The sequence below is a fragment of the Poecile atricapillus genome, chromosome 19, assembly GCF_030490865.1.
Source record: "Poecile atricapillus isolate bPoeAtr1 chromosome 19, bPoeAtr1.hap1, whole genome shotgun sequence".
NCBI lineage: Eukaryota > Metazoa > Chordata > Aves > Passeriformes > Paridae > Poecile > Poecile atricapillus.
Window position 1 is genome coordinate 5,976,718 of NC_081267.1, and position 21,684 is coordinate 5,998,401.

The window sequence follows — 21,684 nt, forward strand, 5'->3', positions numbered from 1 at the left end:
TGAACTGCCCTGACTGTAAATCTTTGAGTTCATCAAAGGGTCAGTGCTAAACAAAACCTTGGTTTTGCCTCCTGAAATTGCTCCTCAGGCCCTGTCTTTGGAGATGCTCTTGATGGTTGCCCCTTTTCCTGGGCATGGCACTGGAGGAGGTTCAGGCCCAGGTGATGCCGCTGAAGGAAATGTGCCCTCATCCCAGGGATGCTCAACACAGACTCCCCCAGCCCCTCAGTGCCCTGCCGCTGGTCACAGCAGCCCCTGCCTGGCTCCTGCCTGCCCACACCATGGTCAGCCCTGCCTGCTCCTGGACATGGAGCTCAGCCAGGGCTGGTGCTGTGTGGGCTTTGCTGGTGGTACCAGCCAGACACTGGGGTGAGAGCTCCATCTCTTTATTGGAACAGAAGAGCTGTGCTGGGCCCTGCCCTGGCAGGAGGGACCCACCTTCAGTCCAGGCCACAGAGCAGGGCGGGTCCCTTCAGGGACACAGGGCCTTGCTTTGGGTGGTGGCAGCATCTGCACAGCAGCAAGCTGGTAATGCAGCTGTGACAGGGACATCACGTATGGGCATGGAGATGTGAAATGTGTGGTACAGGTGTCCCTGAGGGAGGTGTTTGGCCTTTCTTGTGAAGCTGCAGAGGGGAACCTGTTGAGAGAGGAGATGGCTGAGGCCCCAGCTGCAGCTGGCACACAGGGACCATCTTGCACACTGGGAGATTCTCACTGTGCTCAAAGTTTCCCTCTGAAGATTAAGAGGTGAATGTGGATGGGCTTAGCAGCTGATCTGCAGGCCAAAGAATTGAGTTAGCAAAAGAAGAAATTGAGAAAATATAAGTTTATCCATAGCAATGAAGAAAGCAAGGCCGTTAGCATGGAAACCAATAAAAAGGGACCTAAGGGGTATTTGCAGTTATGTAATACGTGCTTTAGAGACAGCATATGTGCCTAAATAATAATTTGTAAACTCTTGCCAATTTATTGTTGATGTTAATTGTTTTGTACCAATAAAATACAATGAGCCATTTCTTTGTCCAATGAATTTAATGAGCTGTTTTGGTGTAACTAATGACTTAAGATCATGCTTGGTTAAGGGAATAAAAGTTGACAACACTTTGTAATGAAGAAGAAGCCATTGTAGTCTCTGCACAAGTGTGTGTCGTGTGTTCGTCTCAATTGACAGGTCAGAAATTCCAAAATGCCTTTGAAAAATCCTAAACTACTATGGAAATTGAGAAGAAACATTTGTGGATTACTTTCTACAAAAAAAAAAAAAAAAAAAAAAAAAAAAAAAAAAAAATTCTACATGTTCCTAAGAACTTCTTACTTCTAAAAATGAAAAACAAAGATACCATGGTGCTCCATGCCTGGCTGCTGCAGGCAGAGCAAGAAGCTGATAATGCAGCTTTGGTGGGGACAACAGACACTGACTGGGAGATGCAGGAAGACAGGTGTAGTTCTCCCTGATTAAACCTTTGGCCTGTCTTCTGAAGCTGCAGAGCCACTCCTCTGGAGAGAAGAGGTCCCCAGCTGCCTGTGGCTCAGGGAGTGGCTGTGCCTGTAAATGTGTGTTTGTCTGCAGCACAGAGCCAGGGCTTAGCGAGACCCTTGTTGTGCCTCGGGCACTGCTCGGCAGCCCCATCGGACCCGGGGCCTCAGCCCTTCCCTGTTGGGGACTGACCTGGCCCGGCCCAGCCATGGGGCAGGACCCGACAAGGGCGCGGTGGGTCCAGAGGCCCGGCCTGGCCCCGGTCCCCAAGGGATGGGCTCTGTCTGCCTGCACAGCCCACAGGCGAGGCCCGAGGCTCTGCAGGAAGCTTCCTGCCAGCTTTGCACAGCCTCCACCGAGAGTGTCCCTTTGCTGTGCTGAGAAGAATAACAAACCCCTCTAGTTTAACCCCACTGCACACCTCATGAGGGATCTCTGCAAATCTTAGGAGAGACCATATTCATTTGTGTCTCATGAGGGATCTCTGCAAACCTTGGCAGGGACCCCAAAAATATCCCTTGTTCCTCACAGGAAATCTGTGCACACCTTTTCAGAGACCCCAAAATAACCTCATGTGCCTCACAAAAGAATCCAGCCCCCGGCCCACTTTAGGAAGGACTCGGCTCCTCTCCAGGCCTTGACGGCAACCACTAAATGGTCACGTAAATCACGAGGAACTCAAGCCCTCTGCCAGTCTTACAGAGTTCTCCAGTCACCTGTAGCCATAGAAGTGATCCCAATTCGCCTAAGAATATCAAGAGGAAACCTCAGCCACATGCACCACTTACAAAAGACTCAAACCCGTGCCTGTCTTACTGGAAAACACAACACCCTGCCCGTGCCTCACGATGGACCCCAATCATCTGGCAGCCTTACAGGGGTCCCCCATCACCTGCATGCCATAGAAAAGCCAGGTGTGCCATTAACTCTAGCCAGCAGTGTGTTCCATGACAGAAACCTCTCCAATGCCTTTCTGGGAATTGGGAACACGTGTTGTGGTGCCAGCTGCATCTGTGGGAGCCATGGGCAGTGTGAGTCTGTGCTGTGCTCCACTGCTGAGCTGGCAGCACGGTGGATATGGCCAGGATATTCCCTATTTCCCCAGGTCTGGAGCCTGCAGGAACCTTGCTGCCCCTTGGCACAGGCTGTGCTGCCCAACAAAGCTCAGAAGGCCGAGAGGAGAGCCTGAGGGCAGCAGGAAGAAGCCCCTGCTCTAGAACTGAGAGAGTTCTTCCAGAACCCAAGATAGTGAATTTAAGCGATTTCCACTGTACTCAAAGTTTGCCTCTGAAGACTAACAGGTGAGCTTGTCAGTAATCCCAGAAAATATCTGGAAAAATATTTTATGCTAATTTTTTTTTTTTTACTAGATCCAAATCTCCAGTGGGAAAAGAGCCTCCCCAGTATGCTGGGTGTCTTGGGATGTCTCAGTTCTTCCTAGAGTAAACATTACCAATTAAACGAAATTCCATGTTTTATTGAAGAAATGGAAAAAATGTTCCAGAATTCTAAAACTACTTTGAAAAACATTTTACTACTCTCTTAAAAAAGAAAAGAAACATTTGAGGACTTCTTTCTACCAAAAAAAAAAAAAATTTACATATTTCTAATAATTTCTAATTTCTAAAAATGGAAAACAAAGATATGCCCCATGCCCGGCTGCTGCCTGCCCAGCCAAGGCTGTGGCCAGCCAAGCAGCTGTGCCAGTGCTGGTGGTACCAGCAGACCCCAGAGCAGAGGCCCAAAGGTTTTGTTCAAGCCATTCCCTGCCAGGAGGGGCCCACATTCAGGCCTGGCCAGGCACCAGGGCCAGCACCTTCAGGGACAGAGGGTCCTGTTCTGGGTGGTGGCGGCACAGCAATAAACTGATAATAGAGCTGTGGAGGGGACAATGGACACTGGCTTGGAGATGGAGGAAGACAGGTGTAGTTCTCCCTGATTGAAGCCTTTGGCCAGTCTTCTGAAGCTGCAGAGGCGCTCCTGTTGAGAGAAGAGGTGGCTGAGGCCCCCAGCTGCCACTGGCACTCAGGGACCCTCCTGCAGAGCAGGGCCCAGAGCTGCCAAGGCTCCCCAGCACAGCTGGAGCTGCTGGCACAGCTTGGCCCAGCTGGACAGCTGCCCCTCAAGGCCCTGGAGAGCAGGGGATGGCTCTGGGCAGGGTCCCTGGCCAGGAGCGGGACCCAGAGCGTGTCTGCTTTTCAAGGGCAATCTCGTCCCCGCTCTTTCTCCTGCCCACCTTGCTTTGCCTCTGCCCGCTGCTCCTGGGGCTGCTCTTGGCCAGGCAGCCTCAGTGGCAGCCAGCACTGGCTGCAGCCCCAGCGGGCTCCCCAGGACAAGGCCCAGCAATTAAGAGGCCAATGAAAGGCCTGGGCAGCAGCAGAACTCTTGGCAGAGTTATTTGGGCAACCAAGAACTTAAGCCACAAGTCCACAGCAGCCTCACTGGGAATGTTTCTATTCTACAACAGACTTTCAAAAGAAGATGTTTGAAGGAAAGATGAATGAAATACTCACCGTTTTGTCTTCCAGACATACCAGATTCCAACACTGCATAAAATGAAGACAAGCACCAAACAAAGCAGGCCTGACATTAATTCTAGCCAACAGCGTGTTCCTTGACAGAAACCTCTTCTGATGCCCTTCTGGGAATTGGGAACACGTGTTGTGCTGGCTTCATCTGTGGGAGAATTGGGCAGCGTGAGCCCGTGCTGTGCTGTGCTGCTGAGCTGGCAGCATGGTGGGTATGTTCAGGATATTCCCTGTTTCCCCCAGAGCTGGGGCCTGCAGGCACCTTGCTGTCCCTTGGCACAGGCTGTGCCACCCAACAAAGCCCAGAAAGCCGGGAGCAGAGCCCAGGGGCAGCGCAGCTGCTTGGGCAGTGGCTCCTTCCAGGGACATGGGCCAAACCCATCCCTGAGCAGCCACTGCCACCCCTGACCCTCCCTGCTCCGTGACAGCTCCCCCAGCCCAAGGGGACAGAGCCAGGCCCTGTCAGGGGCCAGTGCAGCCCCTGCCCAGTTGGGAGCCAGGGCTGGCTGTGGCCCTGGGCTCGTGGCAGGGCTCCTGCTCGGGGCTGCTGCTGTGCCTTGGGCCTCTGGATGCTCAGAGCCAGCTCTGGGAGCAGCTGCAGTGGGATGGACATTGGTGCACGAGTCCCATTTCCCAGGGGCTGGGAATGAGCTCCAGAGGCCTGGAATCCGAGGCGCCTCCAGCTTTGGCTGCTGCTGGGCCATGCAAGGAGAGGCCCTGTGGGAAGAGCTGCTGGCACACAGCCCCACTGAGAGCTGAGCCCAGCACAGCAATTACCTCCTGTGCCTGGGCCCGTGCCTGCAATTGCCTCCCTTCCTTCAGGAAATGCCGCCTTCCATAGAGTCTCTCTGTCCATCCCTTGAGAAAGGAAGAGGCACAGCTGGATCAGATGGAGCCATTACATAGCAGGGAAGTGGCCTCTTCAGGAGGCAGTGCTTGTCAAAGACATGGAAGAGGATCAGGAAAAGGCTCAGGCTCTCTCTTGTCCAAACCACCACCTCTCCTGATCTGCTCAGAGACCAGGAAGTTGCAGGGGATCTCAAGGTGTGCATGGCCCATGGTGCAGTTTGGGCAGCCTGCCTGCTGATGCCAAATGCCTTCCTGCAGAGGATGGGGACAAACTGCATCAAGGCCAGGCTGGGAAACAGCCCTGCAGGGCTTGAAAGCAGCAGCAGGGCAGCGAGGCTGCAATGGATCCCTTCCCATGATGCAGGGCATGGCATGTCCAGAGAAAGCCACCGGCTGCTGCATCTCAGGAAAGGCTGATGGAAATGCACCCACCATGCTCTTTGAGCAGTTTCTTCTCTATTTCTTTCAGGATGTGGTGTGACCCAAGTGATTCTTTCTGTCCTGTGGCTTTGTTCTTCCCTCTTGGAAAACCTTAACAAAAAATAGTTCCATTTCCCAGGAATGGATCCCGGAAAAGCAATGCTCAGCCTGTGGATACGGCAGGAACACACCACTCACCCCTGCGATGGGAGCTGGGCTTGCGGGCAGTAATCAGTAAAGGAGCTGGTAAAGTCCTCCCTGCAGACACACCTGTAACTCAACAGCCACAGAAGCTTCTGTCACCTGGTTCCTACCAGGTTGTCAATGATTATTCCTTGATGGAACACTGAAAACATACCTGCAGGAGGCTCCAAGGGCTTCAAAACTTTATGCAGCCAATCTAATGGAGAAGCCATCCCAGGAAACTCATCTGGAAGGGAGCACAGATGAGAACCTTTTTCAGGGTGTGCTGGGATCCCCTTCTGCCTTAGGGAACTGGGCACTGCAAGGGGGTTGGGTAAGGCCATGGGAGCTAGATGTCAGTGGACATGGAGAAAGCTGTAGAGGGGCCTGGGGAGCTCTGGGCTGGCTCCTGGTCACTCTCAACACTCTTTCCATGCCCTGTGCAACATCCCTGAAGGGTGGGCACTCCCCAGCAGCAGAGATGGCAGCTCAAGCCTCAGCAGGGCTCAGGCCCAGAGGCACAGCAATTACCTCCTGGGACTGTGCCTGGCATGGCCTCCCTTCCTGCAGCAGAGGCTGCCCATGAGCCACTGCTTCCTCTGGGAAACGCTGCCTTCAGCACAGGCTCTCCGTCCACTTCTGCAGAAAGGGACAGCTGGATCAGATGGCAGCATTCCCCACTGGGCAAGGTGGCATCTTCAGGAGGCAATGCTTGTCAAAGACTTGGTTAAGGACCAGGATATCATATAAACTTTTGGGGTTGGCCAGAATCCTCCTTTCTCCAAACAGCTGCCATTTTTGATCTACCCAGAGACTGGGGAATCCTACAAGATCTCAGTGTGGGCATGGCCTGTGCTGCAGTTTGGGCTCCCTGTCAGCTGATGTCAAATGCCTTCCTGCAGAGGCTGGGGAGAAGCTGCAGCCAGGCCAGGCTGGGAAACAGCCCTGCAGGGCATGAAAGCAGCAGCAGGGCAGTGAGGTTGCCATGGATCCCTTCCTGCTGTGTTGGGCACTGCATGTCCATAGGTGCAGAGAAAGCTGTCGGCTGCTGAGTCTCAGGAGAAGGCTAAGGGACATGCACCCACCTTGTCCTCTCTGCAGAATTTTCTTCAGCATTTGTCTCATGGGTTTGGATGGCTCATGTGGTATCATAACTCCTGTAGCTTTGGTATTTCCTCTTGGAGGACCTTAGAGCAAAATAATTCCATTTCACAGGAATGGATCCCAGAAAAGCAGTGCTCAGCCTGTGGGGTCAGCAGGGACACACCACTCACCCCTGTGATGGGAGCCGAGCTTGTGTGCAGTAACCAACCCAGGAGCTGGGAGAGTCCTCCCTGCAGACACACCTGTAACTCAACAGCCACAGAAGCTTCTCTCATCGCTGCTGATCTGCACAGGCAGCACTGAGCTGCAGGAGCAGTGAGGGGATAGCGCAGGGAGAGGGCACACACGTGCACAGCTCTGTCCTGGCACCTGCAGTGATGCCGCCCTTGCCGAGCTTTGGGCTCTGAGCTGGCAGCTCTCCCAGGGGGAAAGGCCTTCACCTACCCTCACCATCTTCCAGAGCCTCAGTCCTGGATGTGGGTTGGGAAGCCAGATCACTTTCAGCAAGAGGCTTGGCTGCAAGGAAAGGCAGGACAGATCAGCTCCCGTGGCACTGTAAGAGATCCTCAGGCTCCTTGGGGCTGGCAAAGGAGCCACACAAGGCTCAGCCCTGGGGCACAGCCCTCGGCCTGGCCCCTTCCCTCTCCGCTCTTCTCTGTGGCTGCACAAAGCACACAGGGAAGGAGACACTGGCATTGCACACAGGAAGAAGATTGAAAGCTAAATGCTCCTTCCTCCCACTGGCAGTGACCTGTGGGATCTCTCAGGGCTCCAGAAGGTTTCCAGAACCCATCAAGCCTGAGATTATGTTAAGAGATATGGCACATGAGTGAGCTCTTGCCACCTTGTCATTGTGTGTTCTGTCAGTAAAGGGAATAGAAGTACTTGCCTCCAGCATTCTCCAAGATATTCAAAGTATCATTCAGTAGCACTTCCAAATAATTGAGGTTGTGTTCCAAATCTAGAAGGGAGCACAGATCAGAACTGTTTCCATGGTGTTCCGAGATCCCCTTCTACCTTAGGGAACGGGGCAGTGCAAGGGAGTCGCGCTAAGGCTGTGGGTGCCAGATGTCAGTGGACATGGCCACAGCTGCAGAGGGGCCTGGGGGCTCTGGGCTGGCTCCTGGTCACTCTCCACCCTCTTTGCAGGCCCTGTGCAGCATCCCTGGGAGAGGTGGCTGGAGCAGCCCAGGCCTCACTGGGGCCCTCTCTCTGCCACAGCTGAAAGAATTGTAAAAACAATGGGGAAGAACTACAGCAGGCAGTGCCACAACTGTCCCTCAGGCCATCCCTCCCTCCTGCCCACGTTCTGCTGGGACAGCTCTCCCATCCCATAGGGACAGAGCCAGGCTCTTTCAGGTCACACTGGAGCCTTGCCCTCCCACTCTGCCTATTCTCCAGCATGGGTGCTCTTTTGCAGCTGCTGCCAGGATTTGGGACTTGTCTCCCATGGAGGGACCCCAGCAGGACTGTTCAGTAGCCGAGTGCCCTGAGGCTGCTGGGGATAATTCCACTGGGCTGTGCTGGTCTTGTCCGGGCTGTGCCTGCACTGCCAAGCAGCAGCGATGGGAGCTCAAGCCTCAGCAGGGCTCAGGCCCAGAGGCACAGCAATTACCTCCTGGGACTGTGACTGTGCCTGGCATGGCCTCCCTTCCTGCAGCAGAGGCTGCCCATGAGCCACTGCTTCCTCCGGGAAACACTGCCTTCAGCACAGCCCTTTGGTCCTTCTCTGAAAAAAAATAAATTGTACACCTGAATCAGATGGAATTTTCCCCATTGGGGAGGTGGCATCTTCAGGAGGCAATGCTTATCAAAGGAAATCATATAAACTTTTGGGATTGGCCAGCTCCCTCCTTTCTCCAAACAAACACCATTTCTGGTCCACCCTGAGACTGGGAAAGTGCAGAAGATCTCAGGGTGGGCATGGCCAGTGGTGGAGTTTGGGAACCCTGTCAGCTGATGCCAAATGCCTTCCTGCAGAGGCTGGGGAGAAGCTGCAGCCAGGCCAGGCTGGGAAACAGCCCTGCAGGGCATGAAAGAAGCAGTGGGGCAGTGAGGCTGACATGGATCCCTTCCTGCTGTGTTGGGCACTGCATGTCCAGATGTGCAGAGAAAGCTCCCGGCTGCTGAGTCTCAGGAGAAGGCTGAGCGACATGGACCCACTTTGCGCTCCCTGCAGCATTTCCTTCAGCATTTGCCTCATGGGTTTGGATGGCTCATGGGGTTTCATAACTCCTGTAGCTTTGTTCCTCCCCCTCAGAGGACCATGACAGGAAATAGATCCATTTCCCAGGAATGGACCCCAGAAAACCAGTCCTCAGCCTGTGGGGTCAGCAGGGACACACCACTCACCCCTGTGAGGGGAGCTGGGCTTGTGTGCAGTAACCAACCCAGGAGCTGGGAGAGTCCTCCCTGCAGACACACCTGTAACTCAACAGCCACAGAAGCTTCTCTCATCACTGCCAGCTGGACAACTTTAAGGTTTTGAGCTGGCAGCTTTCCCAGGGGGAAAGGCCTTGACCTACCCTCACCATCTCCCAAGGGCTGAGTCCTGGACATGGGTTGGGAAGCTGGATCGTCTTCATCAGTAGATTCAGCTGCAAGGAAAGGCAGGACAGAACAGGTCCTGGACAGTGCTCAAGATTCTCCTTCAGGCTGGAGTGGCAGTGAGTGCACCTGGCTTATTGCTGCCCTTCAAGGCACTCCCTCATCTCTGCCTTCCACCCAGGAGCAGGGGCAGGGAGACCACGTGCCTGTAGTTGCCCCATACCAGGATAGAAGAAACTTCTTGAATGGCAGTCAGGGGAGAAAGGACACCCTGGAGCTGCCAGCAGCTCTGAACTGAGTCCCAGGCAGGGCCAGGGCTTGGCAGCGGCAGCTCAGGCTCCCTGGGGCTGGCAAAGGAGCCGTGCAAGGCACAGTCCTGGGGCACAGCCCTGGGCCCGGACCCTCCCTCTCTGTTCTTCTCCATGGCTGAACAGAGCACACGGAAGGTGACACTGGCATTGCACATGGGAAGAAGATTGACAGCTAAATGCTCCTTCCTCCCACTGACAGCAATGCTGTGGGATCACTCAGGGCTCCAGAAGGGAGCAGGGCAACTTTTCCAGAATCCATCAAGCCTGAGATTATGTTAAGAGATAATGGCACACGAGGAAGCTCTTGCCACACTGACACCCATTATTCTCTCAGGAAAGGCACATTGAGAACTTGCCTCCAGCATTCTCCAAGCGTTTCAAGCCTTTATCCAAGAGGGCATCCAGATAATGCAAGTTACGATCCCAATCTAGAAGGGAGCACAGATCAGGACCATTACCAGGGTGAGCTGGGATCCCCTTCTGTTTTAGGGAACTGGGCACTGCAAGGGGTTTGGGTAAGGCTGTGGGAGCCAGATGTCAATGGACATGGCCAAAGCTGCAGAGTGGCCTGGAGAGCACTGGGCTGGCTCTGGTCACTCTCCATCCTCTTTGCAGGCCCTGTGCAACATCTCTGGAGGGGCACTGGGACCATCCCTTGGCCCCTGGGGCCTCTCTCCCTCCCACAGAGGAAACCCTCCCTAAAGCCCTGGGGAAAACCATCCCCAAAGCTTCCCAGGGAGAAGGGAGTGCTGTCCCGGGAAAGGGGACCGAGGCCACCGGCTCACCTGCTCGCCCTGCTCGCCACGGAGCAGCCTGGGCAGCCCTGTCAGGCAGGGCCACTGCCAGGAGGAGCAGGAGGAGGAGGCGCAAAGCAAAGGCCATGGTGCCTTGCCCACTGCCAGTCCTGCAGCTCTTGCTGCCACCACTGTCCTGACACCGCTGTCCCAATGTCAGCACCGCTGCTGCCGCCGCCGCTGCTGCCACAACAGTCGTGGTCAAGGACTGACTGCTCGGTCCTTGTGGTGCTGTGCAACCACGGGGCTCTGGGACCTCTGTGACCTCAGAGCCTGCTGTCACCTCAGCCTGCTGTCACCCCAGAGACTGCTGTGACCTCATGGCCTTGGCTGTATCCCCTGAGTTACTCCCATCTGTACTCCAATCTGTACTGGACTGATTGTAAATTTTTGACTTCATCAAAGGGTCATTGATAAACAAAACCTTGGTTTTGCCTGCTGACGTTGCTGGTCAGGCAGTGTCCCAGGAGATGCTCTTGATGGTTGCCTCTCTTCCTGGGCATGGCACTGGAGGAGGTTCAGGCCCAGGTGATGCCACTGAAGGAAATGTGCCCTCATCCCAGGGATGCTCAACACAGACTCCCCCAGCCCCTCAGTGCCCTGCCGCTGGTCACAGCAGCCCCTGCCTGGCTCCTGCCTGCCCACACCATGGTCAGCCCTGCCTGCTCCTGGACATGGAGCTCAGCCAGGGCTGGTGCTGTGTGGGCTTTGCTGGTGGTACCAGCCAGACACTGGGGTGAGAGCTCCATCTCTTTATTGGAACAGAAGAGCTGTGCTGGGCCCTGCCCTGGCAGGAGGGACCCACCTTCAGTCCAGGCCACAGAGCAGGGCGGGTCCCTTCAGGGACACAGGGCCTTGCTTTGGGTGGTGGCAGCATCTGCACAGCAGCAAGCTGGGAATGCAGCTGTGACAGGGACATCACGTATGGGCATGGAGATGTGAAATGTGTGGTACAGGTGTCCCTGAGGGAGGTGTTTGGCCTTTCCTGTGAAGCTGCAGAGGGGAACCTGTTGAGAGAGGAGTTGGCTGAGGCCCCAGCTGCAGCTGGCACTCAGGGACCCTCCTGCACACTGGGAGATTCTCACTGTGCTCAAAGTTTCCCTCTGAAGACTAAGAGGTGAATGTGGATGGGCTTAGCAACTGGGCTGCAGGCCAAAGAATTGAGTTAGCAAAAGGAGAAATTGAGAAAATACAAGTTTATCCATCGCAATGAAGAAAGCAAGGCCGTTAGCATGGAAACCAATAAAAAGGGATATAAAGGGGTATTTGCAGTTGTTATAAATGGAATTGTTTCCTGCTAACTAAATTGTAACTGTTATTAAAGTTGTTATAATTAGAAACAATCATGAATCAGTGTTACAAAGCAGATGTACCCCTTTGCAGATGTTACATGTCAAAATTAATGTACAGGATGTAGTTTAGAAGATAAATGGCGTCTCAAGACCAAAATGGCCAAAATTAGAACAAATTTAGGCACTGGGCCTAAAGATTAGTAAACATAAGGCTAATTAGTAGACTAACATAACACAACGCTTAGTACACACACACAAACCTGTAAGGTTATCCAAATAATGATGAGGAAGAGGTGAAGCCTTTGCCAAAAAACCACCAAAAGAAGACTGAAGACCTCATAACAACAAGTGAGGCGTGCGCCGTGAACAAAAGTGACATAAAGTCAGAAAGATCGGAAATAGGAGGAAACTTACAGGAAACATTAATGAATATGTATAAGCATACAGTATATAAGTTTAGCCTGAAGTGCTTTGCTTTGAACGTGAGGCAGCGTGGGAAGCCTCCATAGCCTGGTCAGTTTTGCTTATGCTTTAATCATACTTAATTTCTAGCAGATTATATATAAATTTTAATTTTTTATTAAACTGCATTATTTTACTAAACTGTATTATTTTATACCACATTACTATTCAATTTAGTAAATTGCATTGATTTTTAATTAAACTGCCATTAAGCCAAGGGACCTAGTTGTGAAAATTCTAATTTCATTTATACCAATATTTTAACAAAGAAGGCTGGTACAACAACATTGGTATTTACTAAACATGACACAACATGAGGTATATTAACAAAGAAGGCCCCTTACGGTGACAACATTCTACTGTTCAAACTGTAAAACATCTTTGTGTACTGATCAGGAGGTCACGATTTACTCTTTACAATCCTGATGCTGAATGTCTCCTGAGGAGGTCTGGTCACAGAGAAGAATGAGCCCCTTGTGGGCTGCCCCTGTTTGGACAACCTGCTCCTCACGCCGAGCCTCAGCATGTCTGACATCGCCCACCTGGGACTGACATCCCAAAGAATTGAGAACATTTATCAATTTTTCTTTATCATTAAAATCTAATAAATAATTAAAAATAAAATTTTAATTTTTACAATAATATTATTCTGCATTTTTATAACTTAATTTTTATATTTATATGAAAGAATTGATACAATTTTAGCAACTAAAAACATTATTGGTCCTTGGTTCAAAGTACTACAATTCCCTTCATTAATTGATCACTATTTCTCCCTCTTTATCCTAATTACACCTATTTTTAGTCTTTTGAGCATAGTTTTTTATAATTTTCTCAGACAGGGTAAAAGGGGCCACTTTGGGGTCCATGGAGACTTTTCTGGGGAACATTTCGGGCAGTTTTGGGTCTGGGGAGGGAATTTAGAGAGAACTTGGGGGTCTGGAAGACACTTGGGGGAGCCGGGTGGGCACTTGGAGGGGCACTTACGGATTCTGTGGGACAATTCGGGATTCGGGGGAGCACTTGGGGGTCCAGGGGGGCACTTGGAGGTCAGGGAGGGGAATCTGGGGGCCCTTCGGGGTCCGGGCGGGCACTTGGGGGGCTGTAACAGGGAATCTATGGGCCGCGGGGGATGATGGGAGTTGTAGGCGCCGGTATAATACGGTTTAATGGGGCCGCGGAGCATCACGGGAGTTGTAGGCGCAGCTCCAATGGGTTCCGGTGAGGCGCGGGGCATGACGGGAGATGAAGTCCCGGCTGGAATAGCGCTCTATGGGCGCCGCGGAGCATGATGGGAGCTGTAGTCCCGGAAGTGGCTCGGAAGGCGCGTTTGGCGGTGTGGGGAAGCGCTTGGAGAAAACTTTTGCGTCCGAGCCGTGGCTGCAGGTGCTCGGGGCGAATGTATACGGCTCGGGAGCACTTGGGGGGAACCTGGCGAGCTGTAACCGGGCTCTTTAGGGCGCGGGGCACGGCAGGAGGTTTGGGCATGAAACTGTGTTGTGGGATGATGGGAGATGAATTCCCAGCAGTGGCTGGAAGGGGAATCTGTGGGGTCAGGAGCATTCGGGGGTCCAGGGAGGCTTTGGGGGGTCCCGAGCGGGCGGTGAGGGGGCACTCGGGGATCCTGGAGGGTTTGGGGAACACTTATGGGACCTATGGGGGGCGATCCCGGGGTTCTGGGGAGCGCAGGGCATATTCCCAGTCCTTCCCAATTCCTTCCAGCATGATCCCATTTGCTCTCAACCACTCCCAGTCAGCGTCAGCATGATCCCATTCACTCCCAGTATATCCCATTTGCCCTCAACCTGGTCTCAGTTGCCCCCTGGAGGATCCTACTCACTGCCAGTATCATCCCAGTCTGATCCCAGTATGATTCCAGTCTCCCTCAGTGTGATCGCAGTCTCTCGTGGCATTGGCCCAGCTGCTCCCAGTATGATCCCAGTATGATCCCAGTATGATCCCAGTATGATGTCAGTACACAGCCAGTGCAATCTCAGCCACTGCCAGGATGATCCCAGTACAAACCAGTCCCTGCCAGTGCTGCCACTCCTGGGATCCCCCAGCCCTCTCTGTGTTCCCCCCTCCCGCATCTCCCCAGAGCAGCCCCAAGGCCTGGCAGTCCCCAGCCAGGGTCCCCAGCCAGCCCCAGGTTGGATCTGCAGCCCCCAATTTTCCCAGTTTCCCTCTCCTTTTCCCCGGGCCGGGTTCCCCCCGTCCCCAGCGGGTGGGAGCAGGGGAGAGCCCCGCGCTGCCCATCCCGACCTGTCCCGGCTCCATCCCCGCTCCTGCCGTGGGCTGTGAGGGGTTTGGGAACGGGGCACCGAGGGTGTCACTGCTCCTGGGGGAGGAGGAGGAGGAGGGATGGAAGAGGAGGGATGAAGGAGAGTGAAGGGATGGAAGTAGGAGATGGAGCTGGCGTTAGGGAGGAGGAGGAGGAGGGGTGGAAGGGGAGGAGAGGGAGGAAGATGTTGTAAATACTCCACAAACCCCTTCATTCTTGTCCCCCATGGGGATGTGTCCGCCCTTCTCAGAACACGGGCGGGAAGGGGTCTCAAAATATATCCAACATGGACCTAAGGTATTTTAGACAAAGAAGGCTCAGACTTACGAGACGTGGTCCCAGGTCAAGGAAGAGGCTGAGATTCCTCGGGTGCTCTCTTAAACTTGGGAGAGGGGGTGGCCAGGGGATACAGGGGGGTTACAGCCAATGGGAAAGGGAAAAGAAAAGGGAGGTTAGGTAGGGACTGACCTTATACAACACCAAGGGTGAGTTCTTCCCTTGGGACAGACCATAATTTTTTAAATGCACTTCAACAGGAAGAGGAGGGACAAAGGAGGATCAGGGAAAGGAGAAGGAACCAAGAGGTCAAGAACTCCCTGAATTTACAGTCCCCCACCTGTGGGATCATCACCCCCCATCCCACAGGTGCCCCGAGAGGGGGAGCTCAGCCCAGATATCCTGGGGGGTCCCTGGGTTGAATTTTTTTTTGGGGGGGGGGATATTTAAGAATTAAGGACTGCAAAGCTGAGCAGAAAATGCCCCTTGTGAAGACATTGGGGGTCCCAGCATCCCGGAGTAGGGAGATGGAAACAGGGGGAACTTTTCTGATTCCTGGCACTCCCAGCAGCCTGGGGAGGGCAGGGACAAAGCAGACAAAGGAACCCCAGTACAAGTGTGACCCCCAGCAGCTGGGACAGGGGGGAACCACTGAACACGAAAAGGGGAGAGACCAGAGATGGGGAACTCCTGGGAGGCATTTTCAGGGCTGAATCTTGGTGTTTGGGAGGTTTTTATGGATAGCTTGGGATTTCTAGAGATGGACTTGGGCAGGAGGAACCCCCTAATCCAATGTGCTTGTGAATTGTATATCTCTCCAAACCAGGATTTCCCAATCCCAGACCTTGGCTGGATGGAGAAAGGGGCTGCGAGGAAGAGGAAGATGCCCCAGGACACTCAGGCAGGTGAGGAGGAAGTCAGTGCCCCTTTCCCCCTCTCTCCTGCTCCATCTCCCAGCCCAGCCTGGCCCCCAGCTGCAGGACAACCCCGCTGCCGACGCCGTCCTGCCGGGGACGCACTGGGGGGATCTCCTTCCCCTTCCCTCTGGCACGGAGGCAAATCCCATCCTCTCCTTGTCCTTCCTCCCCCAGACAAGGAGCTGAGGATGGAGACCAGGGAGGACAAATCCCCACAGCAGAACCTTGTGGAAGAGGCCGTTTTGAGCAGCTCCACAGTGCAGGAATCCAATGGGGAGGAAAAGCCCTGGAGATCCTGCAGGAGGAGGGGCTCCAAACCCATCCCAGGGTGCTCTGAGGAAGAAATACCCACCCTGTGCCGGGAAGGTGGCTAGAGATCCAGCCAGGGCTCTGAGCTGGTGGTCCATGAGCAGCTTCAGGATGGGGAGAAGCCCTACAAGTGCTTGGAGTGTGGGAAGAGCTTCAGCCAGAGGAATACCCTGATCTGCCACCAGATGATCCACACTGGGGAATGGCCCTACGAGTGTGGGAAATGTGGGAAGGGCTTCAGCTGCAGCTCCCACCTCATCATCCACCAGCGCATCCACACTGGGGAGAGGCCCTATGAGTGTCCCCAGTGTGGGAAGAGCTTCAGCCACAACTCCAGCCTGATCTGCCACCAGAGGATCCACACCAGGGAACGGCCCTATGAGTGTCGGGAGTGTGGGATGACCTTCAGCCAGAGGTCCCAACTGATCATCCACCAGATGATCCACACTGGGGAGAGGCCCTATGAGTGTCCTGAGTGTGGGAAGAGGTTTCAGACCAGCTCCACTCTCCTCAGGCACCAGCGGATTCACACGGATGAGAGGCCCTTCCGCTGCCCTGAGTGCAGGAAGGGCTTCAAGCAAAACTCCCACCTCATCACCCACCAGCACATCCACACTGGGGAGAGGCCCTACGAGTGTCCCCAGTGTGGGAAGAGCTTCACCCAGAGCTCTAACTTGACCAAACACCAATGGAGGCACCAGTAAGGGAAGCCCTGTGAGTGCCCCAAGTGCAGGAAGAGCTTTGTGCACTGCTCCAGCTCCATCTCCCATCAGAGGACCCACGTTGGGCCGAGCCCTGATGACCCACGTTCCCAGTGATCTGCGTTGGGAACACACTGGGCTGGAGGTCATTTTATTTTGGTTTCAATTATCTTTTGCTTCATCTTCATCTATTTAAAACAGAGAAATAACAGAGTGGTTGTCATGGGGTTACTTTACCTTTAAGAAAGTTAAAGTTGCTGGGGACTGCCGGGAGTCTTTTCTCCTGACCAATTATCGGTCATTGCTGAGAATTGACAGCAGTTTTAGCCATTGAAAAGTGGAATCAACTTGTGAACCCCACCTTAAGTGTACAACCAGAACTCTGTTGTTCTCTTTGTTGCTTGGCTGTGAAAGGTAGCAGAGCTTTGGCCTCTGGGTCTCTGCCTGGCCACGTGGCCGGGCGGGGGCCGGGCTGGGCCTGCCGTTCTCCCGGCCGGGAGATGGGGCCTGCGGGGGCTTGCCCCGAGCCAAGCTGGGCCAGGCCGGTTCCTGGCTTGGCTGCAGGTTTTGCTGTGATGGAATTTACCAGAAACTGCCGAGTAAAGAAGGAGAAGAGCTCTGGGCCTGCAGCAAGCAGAGACACTGACCACACTCTCCAGAGAAGCTATGAAGAACTTTCCATCGCAGACAGCTCCAGCTCCTGTTCAGCAGAGATCACTGAACCATCTACAAAAGCTTGAGCAGGATTTTAACTCTTTCTTATCCAGATGAGACTTGCGGGTTAATCTTTTTATCCAGAGAGAGAAAAGGAGAGTGATCAACATGAAAAGAGACTTTATAAACTACTAGTGGCAAGAAAGAAAAGAAACTTCAAGAAAGGTAAAGAATTAAGAAGATGCTTTAATTAAGCTGAAATATCTTTCTGTTAAAACTATGGGGATGGACAATGAAGTCCTGAAAAGAACTCCTTTAATTAATGATGGAGTATGGGGAAGGATAGAGTGTTCAAAATGTAAATTTGAGTAAAAAGTAAAGTAATTATGGTATAGTAAAATGCTGAGAGATTTGAAGCCTTGAGAGGCAATGAGAAAACTGTTTTCTAGTGAAGCTCACAGAAACAGATGAAGAAGACTTTTTGCCTTTGAATAACTTTTCCTTAAAAATACTATCCTTAAACTCATGACCCATAACACACCTCAAGGTGATGTGAGCTGGGAGGAGTGGGCTCTGATAACAGCAGCTCTAGGCAGCTGATATCAGGGAAACGGAAAACTATAACAAAAATAATTTTCTTGTGAGAAACTCCATAAATTAACAGAAAGAAACTTCTGTTTCTCTACAGAGACTGGTGAAAAGACTGTAAAAGGAATTGAGACTGTTTAAACCATCAAAATTCTAAAGTTTTTGTCTCTGTTGTCATGTGAACAAAGGAATGGTAAGCAGTAAGAAATGAAAAAGTTTTTTCTGGAAGTTTATTCTGGTGTTCTTATTATTGTAGTTTCTCAATAAACTTTCTTTATTCCTTTTAAATTTTATGCCTGATTTGCTCTTGTTTTAATCCATATCTCACAGCAAGAAATAAGTAAATTTTTTTTTCCCCTTTTGTTAATTACTGGTTTAAAACCACAACAGCCCAGCAGAAACTCTCATGACCATCTGCAGGTCTGGGTGAGATATTAACTCTTTCAGTGCACAGATGAGCCCTGCAGACCTCGATCCTCCCCTTGGGTGAGAGGAAAGGACAGAGTGGGAGACTAATGCCACAAGTATGGTAGGCTACACCTGTCTTCATATGTCATTGAATTAGAGAAAAACTCTCTCCAGGGCAAATTATGCAACACTTCACCTCACAATCCATCAGTTTTAATTACAATGAGAGGTAGATCTTAATTACAATCCAATTAGAGAAAATCAACATTGTGTGAATGGCAAGAAGAATTTGCTTGTCAACAGATGAATATGTCCCACTCAAGAATGAACAAAATCTGCCTTTACTTGGAAGAAAGTAGACATGGAGCAATGAAGTATTTGGGTTTTATCCAGTGATAAATGGGGCAAGAAGCTGTAACAACTCACCTGTTTTACAGAACACAAGTACTGATACAGCCAATAGTGCACCCCCACATTGAAGGGGTCTTGAAGACATTCCTTTATTTCTTAGCAAGGAATGAGCAGCAAAATGCTGGCATTTATCTGAACTGGAAGCCATGTTCCTCTCCTGTTTCTCCTTGAGCACACTGTTCTCTGCAGATTTCACTGTGCAGCCCATCAATCCTCTCTTGGCCAATAGCTAAATGGCACAACTACCAAAACACAGGTGCCAGCATCATCACCCCAGCATTATTCCAGCACTGCTCTGCTGGTGCACAGCAGCACAGAATGGCTTAGCTTGGAAGGGACATTTAAAGGCCATCTAGTCCAGTGCCCTGCAGAGAGCAGGGACACCTTTAGATCAGGTTGCTCAGAGCATGAGCTTGAATGTCAGCAGGGATGGATGCCCACCTCTCTGGGCAACCTGTATCAGGGTTTCAAAACCCCCAGTGTAAAAAATGTGAGTTTCTTTCTTATATCTAGTCTGAGGCTATTGTCTTTTAGATTGATAACATTCCCCCTCAGTCTTGTCACAACAGGCCCTACTAAAAATTCTGTCCCATCTTTTTTACAAGCCCCCTTAAAGTACTGAAAGGGAGCAATCAGGTCTCAGTGGAGCCTTCTCCCTTCCAGGCTGAACACCCCCAGCTATCCCAGCCTGTCTCCAAAGCAGAGGGGCTCCAGCCCTCAGAGCATTTTGTCCCTCCTCTGGACCAGCTCCATCAGGACCATGTCCTTCCTGTGCTGGGCACCCAGAGGTGGATGCAGTACTCCAGGTGGGCTCGCACCAGAGCAGAGGAGTGGTGGAATCACCTCCTTCAAGCTGCTGGGCACCCTCCTTTGGAGGCACATGGCTGGCTCATGTTCAGCCTCTCACCTTGCAGCAGCCACAAGTCCTTCTCAGCAGGGCTGCTCTCCATCCCTTCATCCCCCAGCCTGTGAGATCAGCTGGGCTGGGACCCTGTCATAGCCCTTGGACAGAGCTGCTGGGCAGGATGATCTCCCTAGTGAAGAAGGCAGATCCCACACAATTCCACCCTGGCCATGAGGTCACAGCAGCCTGTGGGGTGACAGCAGGCTGAGGTGACAGCAGGCTCTGAGGTCACAGAGGTCCCAGAGCCCCGTGGTTGCACAGCACCACAAGGACCGAGCAGTCAGTCCTTGACCACAACTGTTGTGGCAGCAGCGGCGGCGGCAGCAGCGGTGCTGACATTGGGACAGCGGTGTCAGGACAGTGGTGGCAGCAAGAGCTGCAGGACTGGCAGTGGGCAAGGCACCATGGCCTTTGCTCTGCGCCTCCTCCTCCTGCTCCTCCTGGCAGTGGCCCTGCCTGACAGGGCTGCCCAGGCTGCTCCGTGGCGAGCAGGGCGAGCCGGTGAGCCGGCAGCCTGGTTTCCCTTTCCCGGGACAGTGCTCCCTTCTCCCTGGGAAGCATTGGGGATGGTTTTCCCCAGGACTGAAGGGAGGGTTTCCTCTGTGGGAGGGAGAGAGGCCTCAGGGGCCCTGGGCTGGTCTTGCTGCCCCTCCAGGGTTGTTGCACGGGGCCTGCAAAGAGGGTGGAGAGTGACCAGAGCCAGACCAGAGCTCCCCAGGCCCCTCTGCAGCTTTGGCCATGTCCATTGACATCTGGCTCCCACAGCCTTACCCAAACCCCTTGCAGTGCCCAGTTCCCTAAGGCAGAAGGGGGTCCCAGCACACCATGGAATGATTCTGATCTGTGTTCCCTTCCAGATGAGGGTGGTAGGAAGGCTTCTCAGGCAGCTTGGCTTCATGATGATTTTCTGCCTCTGGAGCCCCATGCAGGTATGTTCTCACTGTCCCAACAAGGAATAATCATTGACAACCTGGCAGGAACCAGGTGACAGAAGCTTCTGTGGCTGTTGAGTTACAGGTGTGTCTGCAGCAAGGACATTTCAAGCTCCTTTGCTGGTTGCTGCACGCAAGCCCAGCTCCAATCACAGGGGTGAGTGGTGTGTCCCTGCTGATCCCACAGGCTTGAGCCCTGGTTCTGTGGGATCCATTCATCTGAAATGGAAATACTTTCTGTTAAGGTTCTCCTAGAGGGAGGAACAAACCTACAGGAGACAAGATGCTGAGTGAACTGGATAGACGCCATGGTGGGTCCATGTCCCTCAGCTTTCTCCTGAGACTCAGCAGCCGGAGGCTTTCCCTGCACATCTGGACACGCCGTGCCCAGCATGGCAGGAAGGGATCCATGTCAGCCTCGCTGCCCTGCTGCTGCTTTCATGCCCTGCAGGGCTGTTTTCCAGCCTGGCCTGGCTGCAGCTTCTCCCCAGCCTCTGCAGGAAGGCATTTGGCATCAGCTGACAGGGAGCCCAAACTGCAGCACAGGCCATGCACACCCTGAGATCCCCTGCAATTTCCCAGTCTTGGGGTAGATGTGGAATGGCAGCTCTTTGGAGGAGGGAGGGCCCTGGCCTGGCTCCAAAGTTTTGATGGCTTCCTGAACCTTATCCATGACTTTGACAAGTATTGCCTCTTGAACATGCCACCTTCCTGTTGGGGAACAGCCCCACCTGATCCAGCTTCCTTTCTCCAGAGATGAACCCAAAGGCTGTGCTGAAGGCGGCGTTTCCCGGAGGAAGCACTGGCTCCTGGGCAGCCTCTGCTGCAGGAAGGGAGGCCATGCCAGGCACAGTCCCAGGAGGTAATTGCTGTGCCTCTGGGCCTGAGCCCTGCTGAGGCTTGAGCTGCCATCTCTGCTGCTTGGCTGTGTGAGCACAGTGCAGAGGAATTATCCTGAGCAGGCTCAGGGCACTTGGCTACTGAGCAGTCCTGCTGGGATCCCTCCATGGGAGACACGTCCCAAAACCTGGCAGCTGCTGCAAGGGGTGCCCATGGTGGGGAAAGGGTTGAGGGGGAGGGTAAAGCTCCAGTGTGCTCTGAGAGGGCCTGGCTCTGTCCCCTTGGGCTGGGGGAGCTGTCCCAGCTGAAGGAGAGAGGGCAGGAGAGAGGGCAGGAGGGAGGTTCCGTTACCTGTGGCACTGAATGCTGCGGTTTGGCCCAAGGCCTTGGGGTTTCCTCTGTGGGAGGGAGAGCCCCTGGGCCCTGGGCTGGTCCCACTGCCCCACCAGGGATGTTGTACAGGGGCTGCAAAGAGGGTGTTGAGAGTGACCAA

At 53.1% G+C, this 21,684-nt stretch overlaps 1 pseudogene; it reads left to right on the plus strand.

Moving 5' to 3' along the window:
• The window catches only part of LOC131586333 (uncharacterized), a 705,318-nt pseudogene that overhangs the window by 198,638 nt on the left and 484,996 nt on the right, over positions 1-21,684 (plus strand).